The following is an 18,074-nucleotide window of genomic DNA, read 5'->3' as shown; positions in this document are numbered from 1 at the left end:
AACAATAGTGTCATGAGCATGGATAGATCTCTAGGCATGTTTTCCCCACATACACTTATTTCCTGCAGTCATACTTAGCCTGAGACCACATACTCCACTGGTCTCATGCAGTAAGAAACATGGGGTGCTACTAAAGAGACTGACACGAGAATGTAGTGTGCAAACAAATTCTGCTGCCAAGCCACCGTATCAGCTTGCAGTCTATGTATATGGTTTGTCTCACACAATGGATCCACCAAACAGCTCTAAGTGCCAGATATTCTGTTCAAGAAAAAGGAAATGCTCCTCTCCTCTCCTTGTGAGGAAATGGAAATTAGCACTTCCTATCCACTTGCTGAGCCAGGCCTAATTACTCCATGGAAATGACAGTAAGTCAGAACTGTGCTGAGCTGCATTTGTTGAGTGTTTGCCTTGGTGACACTTTAGGTGTATTAGGTAGCAGTAAGTGCTCTATGCTTCAGCCTAAGACTCCTAGGAAACTGAGTAGTGTTTTCATATAGATGAACAGATTCTCCCTCTGATACTGTGACTACACAATCCAAACCAAACTATTATTCATCTTCTAACAACCCTGAAAATAGGTGTTGCTAGCCGCTTCTACTGCTGTTTACTGTGAAATGGCTTTTCTCATTGCTTGATGGAATTGTAACAAATTTGGGTATATAGAGGAGACCTGTAATTTAAAGGCCTATGCCCCACCTGTTAGGGGAATGTCTCTGAACTAGGATCAAGGAAGCATTCTTTTTCTTATTTAGATGTTTTTTTTGTCTGTTTGCAAGTCATGACTTAATCTATTAAAAGAGAAATGGTTGTTTTAAAAGTGCAATGTCTCAATCTCTTCAACTCAAGTTCACTTACAGGTGAGCACCACACTGGAATACATATTCGTTTACTCAGCTTTGTTCTATGGTACATTTTTGAAGACATTAGCATTTTTCACACCTTTTTTTTCTTTACTAGAAAGGGAAAGCATGTGCATTGACTCTGGGCCATAGAGAGCTGATGTAATTTCATGGCAAGAAGACTCCTGCTGCCCTTAAGAATGTTAGTACAAGTTCTGAACTGACTTACCCTCCTCTGGAATAATTATGCATTCCACTCTGGCACATTTTATCATGCAATTCTCCTGCTTTGTAGATTACATGTCTTGAGGAGGTACAAAAGGGAAGAGCAAAGACTGTTTTATTTCTATACATGCATCTAACAATTATATATACACACACACCTCAAATAGTACTTTTAAATGTAAAATTATGTGAGAATTTACTTTACAGACGTATTTAATATGCACATTAAATACAAGTATCCTTTCATGCATCAAGGAGGTGCAAGCATCTCCTGGGAGGAACACAGCGAGTATGGGGAAAATATATTGCTAAATTGCAATTGAGCAAGCTGGAACTTGTTCAGGTTAAACAGCCCACCCTCAAACTGCAAAAAGCCAAATTATGCCCTCAGCAACTTCTGAAAAGCAAACTGCCTTCAGTGGATTTCTGCAAATTTAGCTGTCTAGAGTCTGCAGCCACATCAGAATAAGTCTCCCTGATCTCAGAGATTAAGCAGTCCCCAGCCTAGTAAGTATCGAGATAAGAGCCCACTTGGCAGTTGCACATAGCAGCAATCAGTACAGGATGCGTTCGTGGTTGAGAGCTTGGATGCGAGGGTGGTGTTCAGAGTATCAGACTTACCAATAGAATAAATGCACCTTCCAAAGAGATATTAGGATGAGTTTATTATCTTACCTCTTTCTGTCTGCAGAAAAAGCCTAGAACAGGTTTAAAAAAACCACCCCAAAGGTGCCCTTCCTCTCCCTCGAGGAAAAAGAACCCCCCAAACTGAAGGCTTAAGTAGGCTGAGTTCTCTTTATGTATAGCAGATAATAAAAACTGAAAGAATGAAAAGACTTGAATTCAATCATCTGTTCTGGAAAATGGGGAGTAAATGATAAATCTGTCCACGAAAGACTACAGACCAGGTCACTTGGACTGAAAGCGTAAAAATGTATGTTACTAGAGTTGGAATGTTACTAGAGTCAGCAGAAGTATACTGGGAAATGGAGCTGCTGGATGAAGTTACCTGGTATTCAGGACAAAGCCAGGAGGAGGAATTTTACTATCCTTACAATAACTCTTTCAGACATGTTTTAGTACATCATCTTGAGGCACCAGCATTTCAGATCAACATTTATTTTTGACCTTCAGTAGATAATGTATAAAACTTGGAGGGGAGCAAATACCCTGACCAGCTATGACCTCTCCACAGTGACCCTTTAGGGACTTTGTGTTCCAGTCTGAACGCTCCCCAAAAATGAATTCAGTTGTTAGAAGTCTCTACCCTGTTCTACAACACAAACAGCATTCCATACTAAAAATTTCCATGGACTGCTCAAGTCATACCAAGTGGCAAAGTCTTTGGGTTTCCCTGGGATATAGGGGTGGGTGGTGTCCAGGGAAAATTGGTAACTGAAAGGTCACAAAAAGCCCCAGTGTTGTTTTCAATTCTCCTCAAATCCTGAACTTCAGATAAACAAGTCAGGAGAGTAGCAGGGTGGTGACTGGGCCTCCTGTACCCCTGTGTGTATCGGAACTGCTGTGTTTAAAACTACACTGCTTCCTACTGTCAACACACATCTTCCTTTTTAGTTGCTTGCTTCCTGTTCAAACCAAAAGTCAAAATTTCTACAAATGGGTCAGATTTATGATGGGGATTGGGAAGGAAGGAACGTGTAGGGGCAGCCCGTAGACCATATACACAAAATGCAGATCTTCATCATTTTTATGCTTATTCTCCCCACTAACACTGAAGCCCTCATAAGGATATTTTTTTCCATATTTTTAAAGAAAAGCCAAAATTCCCATTAAATGAAAAATAGTGTGTTAAGTTGCTGAGTAGCACTGATGGTTTTTGTGCTCCCTCACACATATGGCTAGCTGAGAATGCATAGCAAGTTCAAGCTTGAAGTGAGTTCGGTTTTTTTTAAGCAACCAGTATATAACACTAAACATGATTTAATAATGGAAAGACTGGCACAGCCTTAAAGGAATATCATCAAGTAGGCAAGGTATGCTTGTGACTTATTATAAAACAGTTAAATCAAGTCGGAAGCATAATCCAGATTCTTCACATAATTATGGCAGAAGGGTGTGGAAGAAGGAATATCAATTATTTCTTCAACTGGAGAGCTGCTAACAGTAAAAGAAGCAATACATTGATCTCTTCTTTTTCTCACTCTCCTGCAAGTGCCTGCAATTTTTCATTTAAATTAATATTATAGACAACTGAAATGCCAGCTGAACATATTGCTAACATTGGGCTTCTTCATTTGATGCAGAAGTTAGCAAAATTTGTGTTACAATTCTCACCAGGTCAAGCTTAAAATTCTTAGGACAGCATCACCTCTCCTTAATCAAGCTGGTGACAGAAAGTGAATGAAACAGCATTGCTGGTCCTTCCATTGGTAACAAAACATTATATTAGTCACCTACAGAAATCGCTTAGTTGTGATGATACAGTCTGGTATTATGTATGACATCAGAGAAGTGACTGAAAATGGAGAATTTGTTGGTTGTATTTCCACTCAGTTAAAGCTCAAACAATTTCTGCTACAATTAAAAACAGACCATTGTGTGAGCAGCACAAAAGTAAGACTTTTAACCAGTGTTAAGAATTAAATACACATTAAAATACTAGAATAGCGTTCCATGTTTTACATGTGCTTTTGCTCTGGATTTCTGTGCATAAGCCACCTTGCAATTCCATGGAGAAAGAATAAAGGTTTAAACCTTTATTCCTAGAGAATGGGGCTAGAAAACAGAACTGTGATTTGTACACGCCAGGTTAAGTCTGAGGAATCAGCAGTCCCTTACAGAAGCTATTGAAAGAAGAGGTGTGTCCGTGATTAGCAAAGAGATCTTCCGGTGATAAAAGATGAATTGCATCAGCTTTTGGCTCCGAGTGTCAGAGTGACTCAGCAATTCAGAAGAATGTGTTTCTATTTTCTTTCCGGTTGGAAGATGGGGAACCTTCACTAATATTTTCTCTTAAAATGCCATGAAAGACACAAAGTGGGGGTTAGATTTGTCAGAAATAGCTTAACAGCCTTTATTCAAGTATAGGAGCCATACAAAGTCTACTCATACCATTGTAACACATGCTTTCTGTGCAGCAGGAGCAGGAAATTTGTTCAGCAGCTCAGCAGCTGTTCCCCAGTGAGTTTCCAGCTCATTTCTGCAAGTTAGTACAACACACAGCACAGGAAATTTAAATTTGGAGCTAAGATTTAATGGTGAGAGCAAACATTTCTAGTGGGTCTGATGATTTGTCCTTTTTTCTGTGATTGTGGCCCCCTTGAACCAGACCTTTTACCCATTCTCTGGAATATCAGAGAGAAAAATAGAACATCTCAGGGAATTCTTATTACTCACTCAAAATTCACTCTATAAAACATCTTTTTCTTATTATCCTCTCATATTGCCATTACTCAGAGAGAGAATTATATTGACCCTTGGTTTAATCCAGCTGGACAGTTCTTGTGGTCTTTCTCTTCTTCCCTCTAAGCAATGAGTGCACCCATAACATGAAGCTAGCCAAGCTAAAGTGAATTTGGCAGCAACTGTGCAAGTTACCTGTGAAAATACACACTTACATTCTTTCCTCACAAGAAAGGCTTGTGAAAACTGAGGGAATCTACCCAGGTGTTTGATCTGGTCTGCACAGATCAGTCAGTTTGTGTGAGAGTAGAATCAGGAAATTGTGTCTCTGTTCCTGAGACTTTTGCTGTTTGTTTGGCCTGTCATTGAGTACAAGAGTCAACATCCAGCTGCAGGCACTTTGTATCTGGCCTCTTATCTACACTTCTGCCTCACCATTCAGCATCAGCTGAGCTTGGCACCTCTGCTCTCAAAACTACAGGACCCTTCACTACAGCTCAGGCCACCACATCTCCCTTTCCATTCTGGCGATGCTTTCTAATATATAAATCACTTCCTTGACCACTGCCAGGAAGCAATTACAATCTGTGCATACTTCGACAAGATATCACAAGACCTTCACTGACTAAATTTCATCATCAGGCAATCACAGACCAACCATTTCCTTTGAGCTATGCCACATTAAAAAACTGGTCTTCGAGAACTGGAAAAATCTAAAAGCTACATTTCCAGTAAGGCTTGTTCTTGATAAAGGACTCGGAAAAGATACCTAACAGTTACAAACATATGGGGATAGAACTGACACAGACAAGAAAAAAACATTCATTTCAATCAATCAATCAACCATTGTCAAATATACAACCGTGTTCCAGAAAGTCTGTTCATTCTCCTGAAATAAGAACTTGCATATTCCAGGTTTTATCCATGAAGTTCGAAAGGAACTCTAAAACCTATTTTTGAAGTCTGTCATTTCGTTTGAATCAAGTTCAATAAGTCTGAAATAGATGATGAAATAATGATGAAGTCAAGACTAACTTTTGTGCCCAACTTGCACAATACAGTTCTAAAACACAATCCATCATCTAATGCAGAAAAGTATTTTAATGCCAGCTCTGTTTTTCAGCAACATGCTATGTTGAATTAGCATCGAAAGTGATTTACCAGCACAACTGATCAGAACCCCAGTTACTCAGCTTCTGATGCACACAAAAAAGGCTAAATGACTTTCTGCTTATTTAGCTGATCTTGCTGCAACAGCTTGAAAGTTTGTTTACAATAAACTGATTTATTTCACTTTCTCACAACAGGCTGGGCTTCGAGGAGACTGGTTTTCTAGGTGAAATACTGGCACCTGATCTGCTGCTACAGTAAGCATACTCTATTCATGAAACCCACACCAAAAGGAGTCCAAGGCATTTACAAGGCAATTGCACTTACTTTAATATCAAGGAAGGCTAAAAATCAGGTGTGTACTATAAGGAGGATTTAAGCCAGTAAAGGCCATAATGTTGCAAACTTGTTTGCTAACCCAGCACAAGGTCCATTTACATTTTAAACAGCTGGAAGTGTGCATTAGCATACATGCCAGTATATTCTTAGTGGAGGAAATACTTGCTGCCCGAATACAAATACTGTGCTCCATCATTTTCAACATACCGATATAAATTTCAGGGCTAAAGAGGGCTAGAAAGATGCTGCTTAAAACAAACAGAAGTCTCCTTTCTGGCCAAAGCAGCAGCTATCTTCTCAAAGAGTTATTTTACCAAAAAATCCTGTAAAGCAGGTAACTGCCAGGTAAACATCACCAGTTATGCTGCCTTACAGGAAAAGTGGCAGTGAAAGAAACAGCATACCAGAACACTCATATACATGTTCCTTTGTGAAAGAGAAACCACAGGGACCTAACGCTCGTCCCTAACAGAGACGAAGAGGCTGTAGGACCCTTTCAAGAAACCCACTGAAGAGCAGTAGGTGAGATGTTCAATGGCAGAGCCCTGTTGCACTACAGGTTCTGTGGGGCCACCTGCAGTGGTAAAAGCCCAGAGAGGCATGTGAGTGTGCTTGCACTTGGTCCTTCTGTACCATCTTCTGTCTAGAAGAACAGAAGGGGCCCCAGGTCTCAGCACATCTTTCACGCCTCTGAACAATGGAATAGTTTTCAACCTTATGCATGTATTTATGGATGGTTACTGGCTCTGTGTATCTTACTCCAGATACTTGCTTTTCAATTACCAAGAGAAAAGACAGCTCACATCAGCCTCTTGCTTCACAAAGCAAATGATATCTGTAATTCATAAGTGATTGCACTCAGAGACCTGTATTATTTCTTACTCTGAGCACATCAGCTTTTGTAACAGTGTACAGAATCTGTATGCCAAAACCTCACTTCAGCATAAAAGGCCTATCCTCTCCCCTCTCTTCAGCAGATTTGGTTAGAATGGATTTTCAAGTCTAGTGACATCTTCTCACTAGAGATACTGTAGCTGTTCTTTGGCTGTTTTCTTCCTGATAGTAATGTAATTATCATATTTTGGAAGGAAAAAAAAAAAAACAAAACTTACAGTGAAAATTTTTGTAAAGATACTGAATCATTTACAATATTATAAAAAAAAGAAAAAAAATAATTATTAGGATACATTGAGTTGTCTGCTGTCTTATCCCTTATCCCTTCTACAATGCACAGAGATCCTGAAAGTAGTACTTCCTATGTGCTGAATTAATGATTTGCCATTCAATGCCTTTCAGTCATTCACTGTTGGCTGAGCTGCTGTTAATCCAGTGTTCACGTGTTTTAAGTTCCTTGCTTTTACATTAATCACTAAAAGCTAAGGCATTGCATCAGTTCAGCAACCACTACCACACCCAGTTGGACCAACATCAGACATCTGATACCATTTCTGTGTGATGCAAACACGCAGATCAATCTCATTGATTTTTTGAGATGGCTGCCAATTAATCTTAGTTCATTTGTAACTATTCATAACAGTTTTGCACCTTTACACCTGTGTTTTGAATTTGAACTCCTATGGCCTGATAGAGTGCTTATTATTATGCCAAAATGGAGAATTGTAAAGAAAAAGCCACATAAATGCTTTTTAGAAGATGACCACTGTGGATATATGAAACAAATCTCAGGCAGCTTCCAGTTCTCTTCTAGTTTTAAAATTAAGCTTCCTTTGTCTTAATACCACAGCATGTTTTGAGATACTGCCTTTGAATGTATTTACTAAGCGCAGTTTCAATCTTGGAAGCAGAAACGGCCCATCAATTTAGATGAAGAACTTGTCTACCACGACAGGAATTCCTGAGTAACCGCGAAAAAACATTGTCGCGGAGCGTGTTTTACCTAGAAATCAGTATTCCAGGCGCTTTCCAGCAGGGGGCAATGGCACATATAACTGCTTTATCCCACGCCATGAGCCCGGCACTTCGCAGCGGCAGAGGAGTCACTCCTCAGGGAGCACTGGCAGGGCACGCTTCTCCTTCAGACAAATTATACTGCCCATAGCCATAAGGAAATTCGAGGTTATAACTAAATGTGGTAGAGCAACAAGAGTCCCAATGCTATTAAAACTGAAAGCGTGATAAAATTCAAATACATGTAATCATTTCCTCATTTTTACTCTTTTGTGAAACTCAGCTTGGGCAGCACTAGCTTGGAAACTTCCGCCTTCAGACAATGAGAAGTCTTATGAAAAGGGTTGGTAAAAAAAGGAAATAATCTGAGTAATAGAGAGATAGTAGGCTACAAATAACTGAATGGCCTACAAAAATACATCCAAATCATGTCCTGTATTTTACTTACGATAGAAAAACCCTCTTAAAAATCAATGCAGGATTTTAAAAGCTTGCTGTAGAGGAAAAATCTTAGCTAGCACTCTAGAAAAGAAGAAAAAAGGTAAAAATACACCCCTACAATTAAAATGTTCATGTCAAGTTCTTTGGCTGAGTATATGCACACACTACATTTCACTTTCTTGTTTATTGCAGCTGCAGGAAGGAGGCTTTTGGGGTTGTTCCTCTGGCCCCAACCCAAGTGCACGCACATGCAGCCTCATTGCCAATTTCCCTCAGTTGACAATAGGGAGATGGGAGGGAAATAAGGGAACAGAGAAAGAAGAGAAACAGGGCTTCGTTTTTTCCACCCGTGGGCTCTGAAACAGATCTTGGCTACACTACCTATAGGAAAGATACAATTTCAGCTGAACTCATAACATTATAGCATCCCAGTTGAAAAAAACCAAAACACATTTTCATCACTTTTTTACCCTGTAGTTTTGTATGTAGATTCTGTAATCCCTAATTTAAAAGGGTAAACACCTTCCATGTTGAGCCTTGTGTTAGAAGAATAACTCACCCTCGGGACGCAAGACAATTCAGACAGCATATGCCAGATCAGTCCTGGGATTATCTTCTACACGCAAAAAGGTATTCCTGCCAACAGTGTCACATTGTGCTGATTTATTTTCTGCATGTTTTCATATGCCACTGCAGCACTGCGCATGAGGTATTGGGTTTAAAAAGAGGATACCACACTAAGGTGTATTTCTTGTTTTAACTGAAGATCCAGATTTGGGTTCTTTTGGATATATAGAGCTTAAATGTCATTCTATGCTTTCCTTTCAAAACTGAAACATAGCTGCATACATACAGCAATATAATATTTAATCTCCCATGTGTCTTAAAAGAACAGCATAATCCAGAAATCCCATCACTAATGTAGAAAGTGTTAAGAAAAAACTGTTTTGCTCTGTCCTGAGGAACTAAAACGCTTTTTTTTCCATATTTCAATGTGCACTGGGTTGTCAGAAAATTCATATTGAATTGCTAGCACAAAACAGCAACTGTGTTTAAAGCCACCAATTCTTACTACCATCTATTAATAAAGAATAAAATCGTAGGATCTATTTCTGACATTCTTTCCTAGAAGTTCATATAAAGAAATTAAGATATAAATTTCAAACTCTGGTATTGCTTTCCCTCCTCCTTCAAGCAGGAAGAAAAGGGATCAACAGAAGCTGCAAGGCAGTTTGATCTTTGTTACATTGGGACTACAGAATCTAAGCAACTATTTTACAAGGCATTGTAATTGTTTGTACTTGCAAAACTGGATTAAGAAATCACTGCTATTCTTAAAACACATTTATCACATACATACAAAAGTCAGCATATTCCAGTGCGAGGGGAGCTGCAGCCAACCAGCGCAAGCTGCAGTGCACCACCCACAGCAGCGCTCATCCTCCCCTTCCCCAGAGCAATCCTGCATCTGGCCAGGGGAACGGGGGGGAATTCCTAGTGTGTCTTACCAGGGTACACCTGCCCTGCGGATGACCCGTGGACATCCCAACTATGCTGTGTTGGTATTGTCACAGTTTACAGAACCCTCTGTGTGATTACTGAAACACAGACATTAAAAGCTCTGAATAAAGAAAGGGCAAACTATAGGAAGATTTAGTTGTGTTTAAGGCACAAGCTCTGTTTTATTTTAAAGGCACTGGGAATTAAAGCAAGGGCACTGAAGTCCTTCACTGGCTGAGATGAGGAAAGGATCAGGCAAGAGTACGGGAGGTTCATCAGACGTGTGGAATTTATAAGTTTGGGGCTTTCCTGAACTTCTCAAAGTTTTATGAAACGTTTTTTCCTGGTTTTAAATCCATTTGTTCTTTGGTCAAAGCTTAATTTAAACAACATGTCTTTTGAGTGGAAGTCTGACTAATTCTGTTATGAATGCTGCTGAAGATGAGCAAAACTGACACTGTGATTGAGGAAAAAAGGGAAGAAAGCCTCATGCATAAACAAGAGCCACAGTCAGGCTAGTGCATCAGTTATGAGTCTATAGCTCCCCTTTTTGTTAGGTGACCCAAAATCAGCACCCATACTGCTAAAATCTGTAACAGTCTGTAAGGAAATCATAATGACTAGGAATCCAGAAGCTGGAGTTTCTCTACTCATCTATTTGCTCTTCCTATTTCTTTCTTTATTCTGTGTCTGTCTCTTCTGTTTCCCCTTCCTGGTGAAGTATCCTCATTTAGATTTAATGCTTCCAGCTCCTTACTGGTACACTCTCCCTTATAGTATAAGAGCATTCCCAGTCCTTTAGCACCATTGCCTCTGCCACGTTGCTTCTGAAAGGACTTACGGTTGGTCCCCAGGCCCAGACTCCGTGGCAGGTACACTATTCCTTCTCCAGGAGGAGATGAGGAAAAAAATGCCAGATAGATATTCTCTTTCCTTCTTACCACAACCCTTCTGTCCTTCTCCCATACAAGAAAACAACTCCTGGGAAGCAGATCAAGCATCAGCCTGCCTGATGATGAACAGCAGTCCTGTGCATTTTGGTTACTTCTCTGTTCCTTCATTTCCAGAAACATCTCATGGGTACTCATTATATCAGTCTACTTTTCACATTAGAATGCCTCTTGATGACTTTAAGCAGTTGTTATTCACTGCCTATAATCAGGATGTCCTACTGTTTTTAACGGACACTCATGGTATCCCCTACTTTAAATTGCATTTCTTGCTACCTATGGCCTATAACAGGTTGAGAATTGAGATGTTCATAGTTTCCTTTCTCCTTCAATGTTTGAATTCCATCCTCCTTTCCCTTACCCTCCATATGCATTCTTCTTTCACAAGAAAAGCCATTGTAGACTCCCCTTGCCCAAAAAAATTGCATTTTTTTCAAAGGAACCTTCATTTGAGCTATTGGAGTCAAAATATATTGTTATGCCCTTCTTGCTGGCTAAGTATGCTGCTTAGCCTTACCTATATTCTACCACTGCCAAAGAAGGAAGTCTGTTTTTTTCCCCTCTTGGCAACTCTTCGGGAGGTACACTATTGTGTTCCCAGAGTACTCGTTCTCAAAGCCTATTGTGAAAACTGTAGTAAACAGAACTCTCAGCATCAGGATACAAGAAACAGGATCCAAGGCTGAAACTATTTGCCAAGAGTGGATGTGACCGCTGCCCCATTCAATCCTGGATGGTACAACAGTTCATCTTAGCTGCTAGATATAGCACATTCCATAATGAGGAGGACAAAGGTGGCAATTCCTGAGAAACCATGTTGCTGGAGAAAACAGTGTCAGGATGTAAAAAAAATTTCCTTTCCATCAGTATATGAAACAACGGATCTCAATCACAGATAGTGGGCTGTGGGCTCAATTTGTGTCGGCATATTTCCATGTACTGTTGCGGAGCTCCACAATTACGACAACTGAGTTGCTGACAACCGAGAATTTGGCCAACAGATTGCAACTGAAATACTCAGAGTATTTCAATTAGCTTCTCTGCTGCTTGGCAGAACATGTGATGTCAGACATGCCAAATGGTTCCCAGTTATATAAAACTAGAGAAGAACCAGAAAGTGGCAAATCTAAACATTTAGAAAGCTAAGATTAAATACAGAGTTTCACAGAATTAAACTATAAGGACAAAGTGTTGGTGTGAACAGCTCTGGAGGCATTGATGGTCTTTCATTTAGATTATGGAAGGAATGAAGGAAATGTACGGGGTGGGGGGGAAACCCCAAACCAACCCAGATGATAAAGGTGAAGTTAAGAGAAAGGTTACATGGATTTTACTATTCAATATACTATTTAACATAGTGGAAAGAATGCATCAAAGCAGCTCCAAAGTCAAATAATTGCTTGGTACTACCAATCTTCAAAATTCAGGCACATAAAGAAAGATATTGTGGATGTTAAAGACAGAAAACATTATTATCTGATTTGATCTCCCCAGGTATTGCTCTAGCAAGCCTTTAACTATTTCTTGATAATCAACCATATCTTCTAGATATCTATTAAAATTTGGTTTGTAGGCTCTGGGTAGTCATACATCACTTTCTAGATGACTGGTTCCCATTATATTCTTAATCTGAATTAAATATTATCTTTTTTACCTCTTTCTCCAGTTTCCAGTGCTAGAAGAACCCTCCCTGCATACATAGTCACTGAGTCAAGTGACCTTTGCTTTTTATAGGTTGGTCCAAGTCTCTCATATCTACAAATTGTAACAATGCTGTAAAGTGTAGCACAGCTCTCTTACTATCTTCTGACAGAGCTTCCTACATACCATTACACTTAAGCTGTATCAATAGTCCTCCAGTGGTCTTTGCAATGGAGGAACCCATTTAAATTGTTAAGTAATTTAGAAAACATCACTTTTTTTTTACTAGTACTCCGTCTTATGTCATTAGTAATTCTTTGGTGTTGTTGAAATCAAGCGTAAAGGTGCTCCTTTTATGTCTAAATGATCCTTTATGTCTATAAATCCACTCCAGCACATACAGCCAAAACAGAACCCTACCTCAACAAAATCTTTCTGACAATGCAAAGCTTCTGTGGAGAAAGATGCCAGGACCTTTTCTCAGCCTTAACACTTTATCATGAGCCACCAACAAAGAAAGCAGGCAAAAATACCTGGCATGCAGTTATCCAGGGGGAAAAGATAAAAGAGCACCCCAGTGTGCACAGAAAAGGAGAAGATTTTGAGAAAAAATTATCCATAAGAAGGACAAGTTGAGGGTCATTTTCAGGCACAAATTAACACATGAGCAAAGCAAGTGTATCAGAACTTAATATCTTTAGAGAAGCTACTTATCTCACTTCTTGAGTTTGCTGCTTCCTAGCATCTTCCCCTCCCTCACAGTTAGGAAGTGTGCGTTTAGAAGTCCAAGCAAACTTGTCACACACCACTGCCATTTTTGAAGGTGGGTTTTTTTCTGTGTAAGACGCATGTTTTAGGTTTCAGTTCTGTCTGCTTCCTAGCTTTCAGCCATGCAGCTATAGTTCCATAGGAGTCTGAAACAGCTTTTCAGAGTTGGGAAACAAAGTTGCAGACAAGAACTTATCTATTTTCCATAATGCACTGCAGACTACTAACTGAAACAGAGATGGGGCAAAGCACCTGTCAGAGGCTACCCATAGCTGTGAGAAAAGGAGCAAGAGATTATATTCTGCTCATCTCACTGTCAGACATTAACCTGAAGTCTTGATTCCTGCATTCATCGATACACACATACAAATAATGACGTTAATGGAAGTTGTTCCATGGTAGTGACATGTACAAACGTGTGGGGTTGTGGTCTAAGTGCCGGTACTACAGTGCCACTTTTAAAGTTGACAGAGAATACACAAGATCTTCGGTAACACAGAAAACTTCCTCAACTCTTGTATCATTCACAATACAGCTCTATCCTGTAAGGAAGTCCATAAGCAGGTCAAATCACCTCACTGGTTTAAGCAAAAAAAATAACATTAAAAAGTAATAATCTTTGGAAATATTTTTGTTCTCTTATATTCTAGGAATAACTAAAACCCCTTTATAAAAGGAATTTCCCAAATTCTACTTTGAGCAGAGAACATTCTGGAAACTATCACTATGGCAATGCTTTAGAAATTACTCACAGCCTAATTAACATCTGCTTGAAGAGTTGAAGTTATTACAGGGTCATTTATCTACTCAAAGAATCTTCTACACAATTGAGCAGATTTTTAATGTTTAACGTTCCTGCCCATAAACTACCAGGGAAAGACATTCACCTAAGGGAACACGAAAGGCAGGTCAGGTATGTTTGTCTTCAACAGGTCTCCCTAATGCCAGTTTTCCTAGCCACAGGACAGGTAACATCACATAGAAAAGAAATGCAGTCCTTGTTAGAAAGCTTAAAGCAGACTTAAAAATTTTAGCACCAAAAAAGAAAACTACACCACCAAAAAAAAACCAAAAACCTGCAAACGAAAAACTTTTAGAAAGAAACCAGAGATTCTATGGCTGGAAGAACCACTCACCAAAAGGTCTGATGTGAATGGTTTTAGATGCACAATATTAGGACATAAACCCAGGAACATGCTTATCTTGGGAAGGTCCTCCTCTCTCAAACAGTTTTCCCCACCTGCAGTCTGTCTTTGAATTGTCACTGGCTAGCAGGCAATTGATCAAGCTGTAGCTATCCTTCTTCCACTAACTGCTGTCCTCATTTTTTAGGGGAATTATTTCTCTGCATTTTGTTTCCCACTGTCAGATTGGCCAGTTTCTTCCTAGGACAAATGGGATGCTGGGGGTCGGGATGCTGGGGGTCAGTATGCATTTGTTCAGGCAGGGAAGAAAGTTCCAGGATTCCAGCAGATTCATTTCCCTCAGCTCAAGGCAAACTGCAGCCTGTGGTGTGTACCCAGGTGTCTTTCTGTTGTGTCTCTGGGATAGAAGCATAGGTTTGTCTAAGGGATGTGAAACTGAAGAGATCTCTGTTGAAAACAAGTGAATGCAGACCTAGGAAGTCAATGCTTCTTAAGTTGATTTTTTGTTATGCTTAATGTTTTCTATGATGTGAATCAATCTGAAGACTCCGGATAGACCTTTTAATCATTATTCTGACAGTTATTTTGCTTTTGGTTTGGTGTTTGGGATTTTTGGTGTTATTGTGGTGCCCTACACACATTTCTAGATCCAGAAAGCTTGTGTTAGTCTGAAACCCCTTTTAGTGGCATTTAGCAATGGTTGAGAACAGCAGAGGTGTCTAACTGAAACAATAGATAGAACCAGCAGGGGAAAGAGACAACTGGTTCTTGTTAATGCCCTTTTCTCCAAAAGATGTGTTTTGAAGCATACACCTGGAATCACTGCTCCGAAGTACCCAGGAGAGATCAAAAAGCCCTCCTAGTTCCTTGCTTCCCCAAGCACAGAAAGAAAATCAAGACAGTGTTTCAGTGAATGGAACAATGAGGTCAAGAGAATACAGAAAATCTGCTCCTTGTTAGAAGAAACCTTTTTTACTTTCAGCTCTGATCCCACCCCTAGCACACACACAATTTAACAGCCTCATTAGAAAGATTCCTCCTTTCCCTCTTCTCCCCTCGGGAAGAGCAGGGCTCCAGCTAGCCCCCGGGGCCCCTGCTCTGCACTTGCAGAGCACGATGTGCTCCTTCCTTTTCTGGACCTTGGGTGAAGCTTTTCACTACCCTACAGCACGAGGGGATGCTAATTCAGGCAGAGCACACGTCGGACCAAGCTCTGATCTCAGACACCCACACAATTCCTGTCGTAAGTCACATGTGTGCACATTTCTGACAGCAGGATATGCCCACTTGTGCTCTGTCTTAATGCATCAGCAAGAGTGGTGTGGCTGCCTTTTTAAGAGAAGCAAAAGTGGAAAGAAATGATTTTTCCAAAGCTTGGGGGCATAGGCAGACTGGTAATGCTGCTCCAACTGAAACCCAATGGTTAAAAGACACAGGTTAAGCAAACCAAAGATACTAAGATAATTTTAGTCCTTTCTCATTCAAAAGGGATTTTAAGACTGGCTCATGTCCAGGGAAACTCTCTATTTCTCATATGGTTGGAGGGGCATATTTCAATTTGAAATTACCTATGGGAAAAAAATAGCTCAATTGCTGTTATTTAATAAAGTTTTCTGAGCTAAGATTAGCAGTTTTAATAACTTAATTCTGAGGAGTAGGCTTCATTCTTACAGCCAAGAACGTCTGAGTACTCTTCTAGGCATTTATCTAGGGATGGTAGCCCTTTATCTATCTTTTTTTTTGGCGGATGTTATTTAAGGGTGATAAATAACTGACATGTGGAAAAGCAGTACAGTGTAAAAGTGTATAGTAGAAAAATGTAGAGTAAAAGTGTAGCTGGAAGTCAGCACTACTGAAAATGTTGAGAGAACTAACTATAAAATTGATTTTTGATGTGTGAAGGAATACACAAATACAGTCGTATGAATAACACTATCAGATCTTCTAGAAACACAAATATGAAATATTTTGATAATAATTCTTAAAAGACAGAAAGATAATGCAGTCAGAAAGAGGGGAATTTAACTTCTGGCTTTGCTGGCATTCCCTCAAATCCACGGCAGATTGGCTGGGTTTCTTTTCCACAGTCCTAATTTCACCTGGCTACTGGAAGTCACTATTTTCCCAGTTTAAGTGGTTTCAGAGTATTAGGGAAGCAAAAGAACATAACTGGGCAATAAGATCTACTGCTGTCTGTTTCAGAAACTATTGCCAGTAAGAGAAATGCATATATTTGATCAAGGACTGCTTCTCAGAAGTAGAAACATTAATTTAAAGCAAGGCTTGAGAACATTTAAAAAACTGAGCTTGTAAATGGGTTAGACCATAAGAGATCACACCATACAATTTAAAAAATGGGAACACTATACAACAAAAAAGCTGAGGTAAATCCCTGTACAAATGGAGCTGAGTTTTCCAACCCCCCAAAAAGGTACACTCACGAGTAAAGAACTCCTGACAGAAAGAGGCTGGAGCTGCATGATGAGTAAACAGGAAACTGGAGACAGAAAAGATAGAATGGAAGGAGTTTGCTGCCATATGTGAGAGCAGTTACCCTAAATCACTTCTTGGTTCTGAGCTAAGATTAGCAGTTTTAATAACTTAATTCTGAGGCATAGGCTACATTCTCACAAGCAAGAACACTACAGTGATCTTCTGGATATATATCTAGAGATAAAAGTAATTTTTCTATCTATTTTTTTCTCCCAATAATCACAACAAAAGATGAAACCATAAAACCCCCCACCTCTGCAGCTAGCATGACAATATAGAATATGAAATTTGAAGTTTTGCTTTTCACATCTTGAATATTTATTATTATGCTTTTTGCTTATATACACACACAATTTGGTAAGTAGCTCTATCCTGCCAGTGAAAAGGACAGAGCTGTCCAAGTCACAGTGTACAAACAAGCCATTTTTTCCCCAAAACCCTTTTTTGTTGCCAATTCCACACTCTGTCAGTGTCTCTGCATCTATTTCCAGGAGTGAAATTATCAGGGCTATTCCCCAGTGAGCTGACACTTTTGTGGCCTATCTGGAAGAAGTAGCTGTCAATTTTTTTCCCTCCCATTTCAAATGATGTTTGCTCACTCTGTGGTCATTTGAAGATGTGTAAATGATTATTGACAAAACAAATTATGGAAAACCAGCTGTTACTGAAAATGTGACTTTAATTATGACTCAGTTTGTACTGTTATACTCTGAGGAGAGGGGCTATGGTAAGAAAATTCTGCTTTCTGATACACTTTATTATCTGTTTAGAATAGATTTTTAGTGATTTATAATACAAGTTGAATTACCTATAATGTCTATTTAGAGAAAAAAACAGAAGAGCCTAGCTCCACGAAATTCCTTTTTATATGGTGTATGTTTTGTAACTAAGCATATCTGAAGTGGAATAAGTGAAACACAATATCAATTTAAATTATAGCTTTCCAATTTGATCAGATTTTCTATTGTACCATGTTTACCTCTATTTTCTGTACTTCGGTTCAACTGCTTTAGTTTACTGCTTCAGGTTCAGCTGCTGGATCAAATAACTGTACACAGCGCAATGAAAGGTCCACAGAAGCAAATACACAAAGGGGTGATCTGGCCCAAATGCCAGATATTTTCAACAGCAACTAGGAGAGTTCAGATTCAGTCCACTTTAGTTCACTGAAACAACAGCGAGTTGCCAGGCTGCAGTCCACAGTGTACTAAACTGCTACGTTTTATTATTTGATAGTATATATCAAACTCAAATACCAAAAATTGGCACAATGTCCTCTGCCTGTTCCCATTTTTTTTGCAAACACAACAATGAATAGGGTAAGAAAATACAAATAATTAAGTTTGCAG

The 18,074-nt window shown here is 39.4% G+C and overlaps 1 protein-coding gene and 1 long non-coding RNA gene across 2 annotated transcripts in view; one reads left to right on the top strand and one right to left on the bottom strand.

Moving 5' to 3' along the window:
- Window positions 1-18,074, top strand: part of PPARG (peroxisome proliferator activated receptor gamma) — an 86,233-nt gene that overhangs the window by 1,501 nt on the left and 66,658 nt on the right. Inside the window, exon 2 of the mRNA XM_061357853.1 lies at window positions 5,738-5,797. The gene's annotated coding sequence lies outside the window, so the exon portion shown is untranslated. The remainder of the gene's footprint in view (window positions 1-5,737; window positions 5,798-18,074) is intronic.
- LOC133214705 (uncharacterized) overlaps window positions 1-18,074 on the bottom strand; it is a 55,401-nt gene that overhangs the window by 29,954 nt on the left and 7,373 nt on the right. The gene's annotated exons all lie outside the window — the stretch shown is intronic.

This window comes from Neopsephotus bourkii, unplaced genomic scaffold, assembly GCF_033783945.1.
Source record: "Neopsephotus bourkii isolate Nb327-2 ecotype Australia unplaced genomic scaffold, CSIRO-AGI_Nbou_v1 NB_923, whole genome shotgun sequence".
Classification (NCBI taxonomy): domain Eukaryota; kingdom Metazoa; phylum Chordata; class Aves; order Psittaciformes; family Psittacidae; genus Neopsephotus; species Neopsephotus bourkii.
The sequence above is the reverse complement of the archived record's forward strand: the minus strand, read 5'-3'. Positions and strand labels throughout refer to the sequence as shown.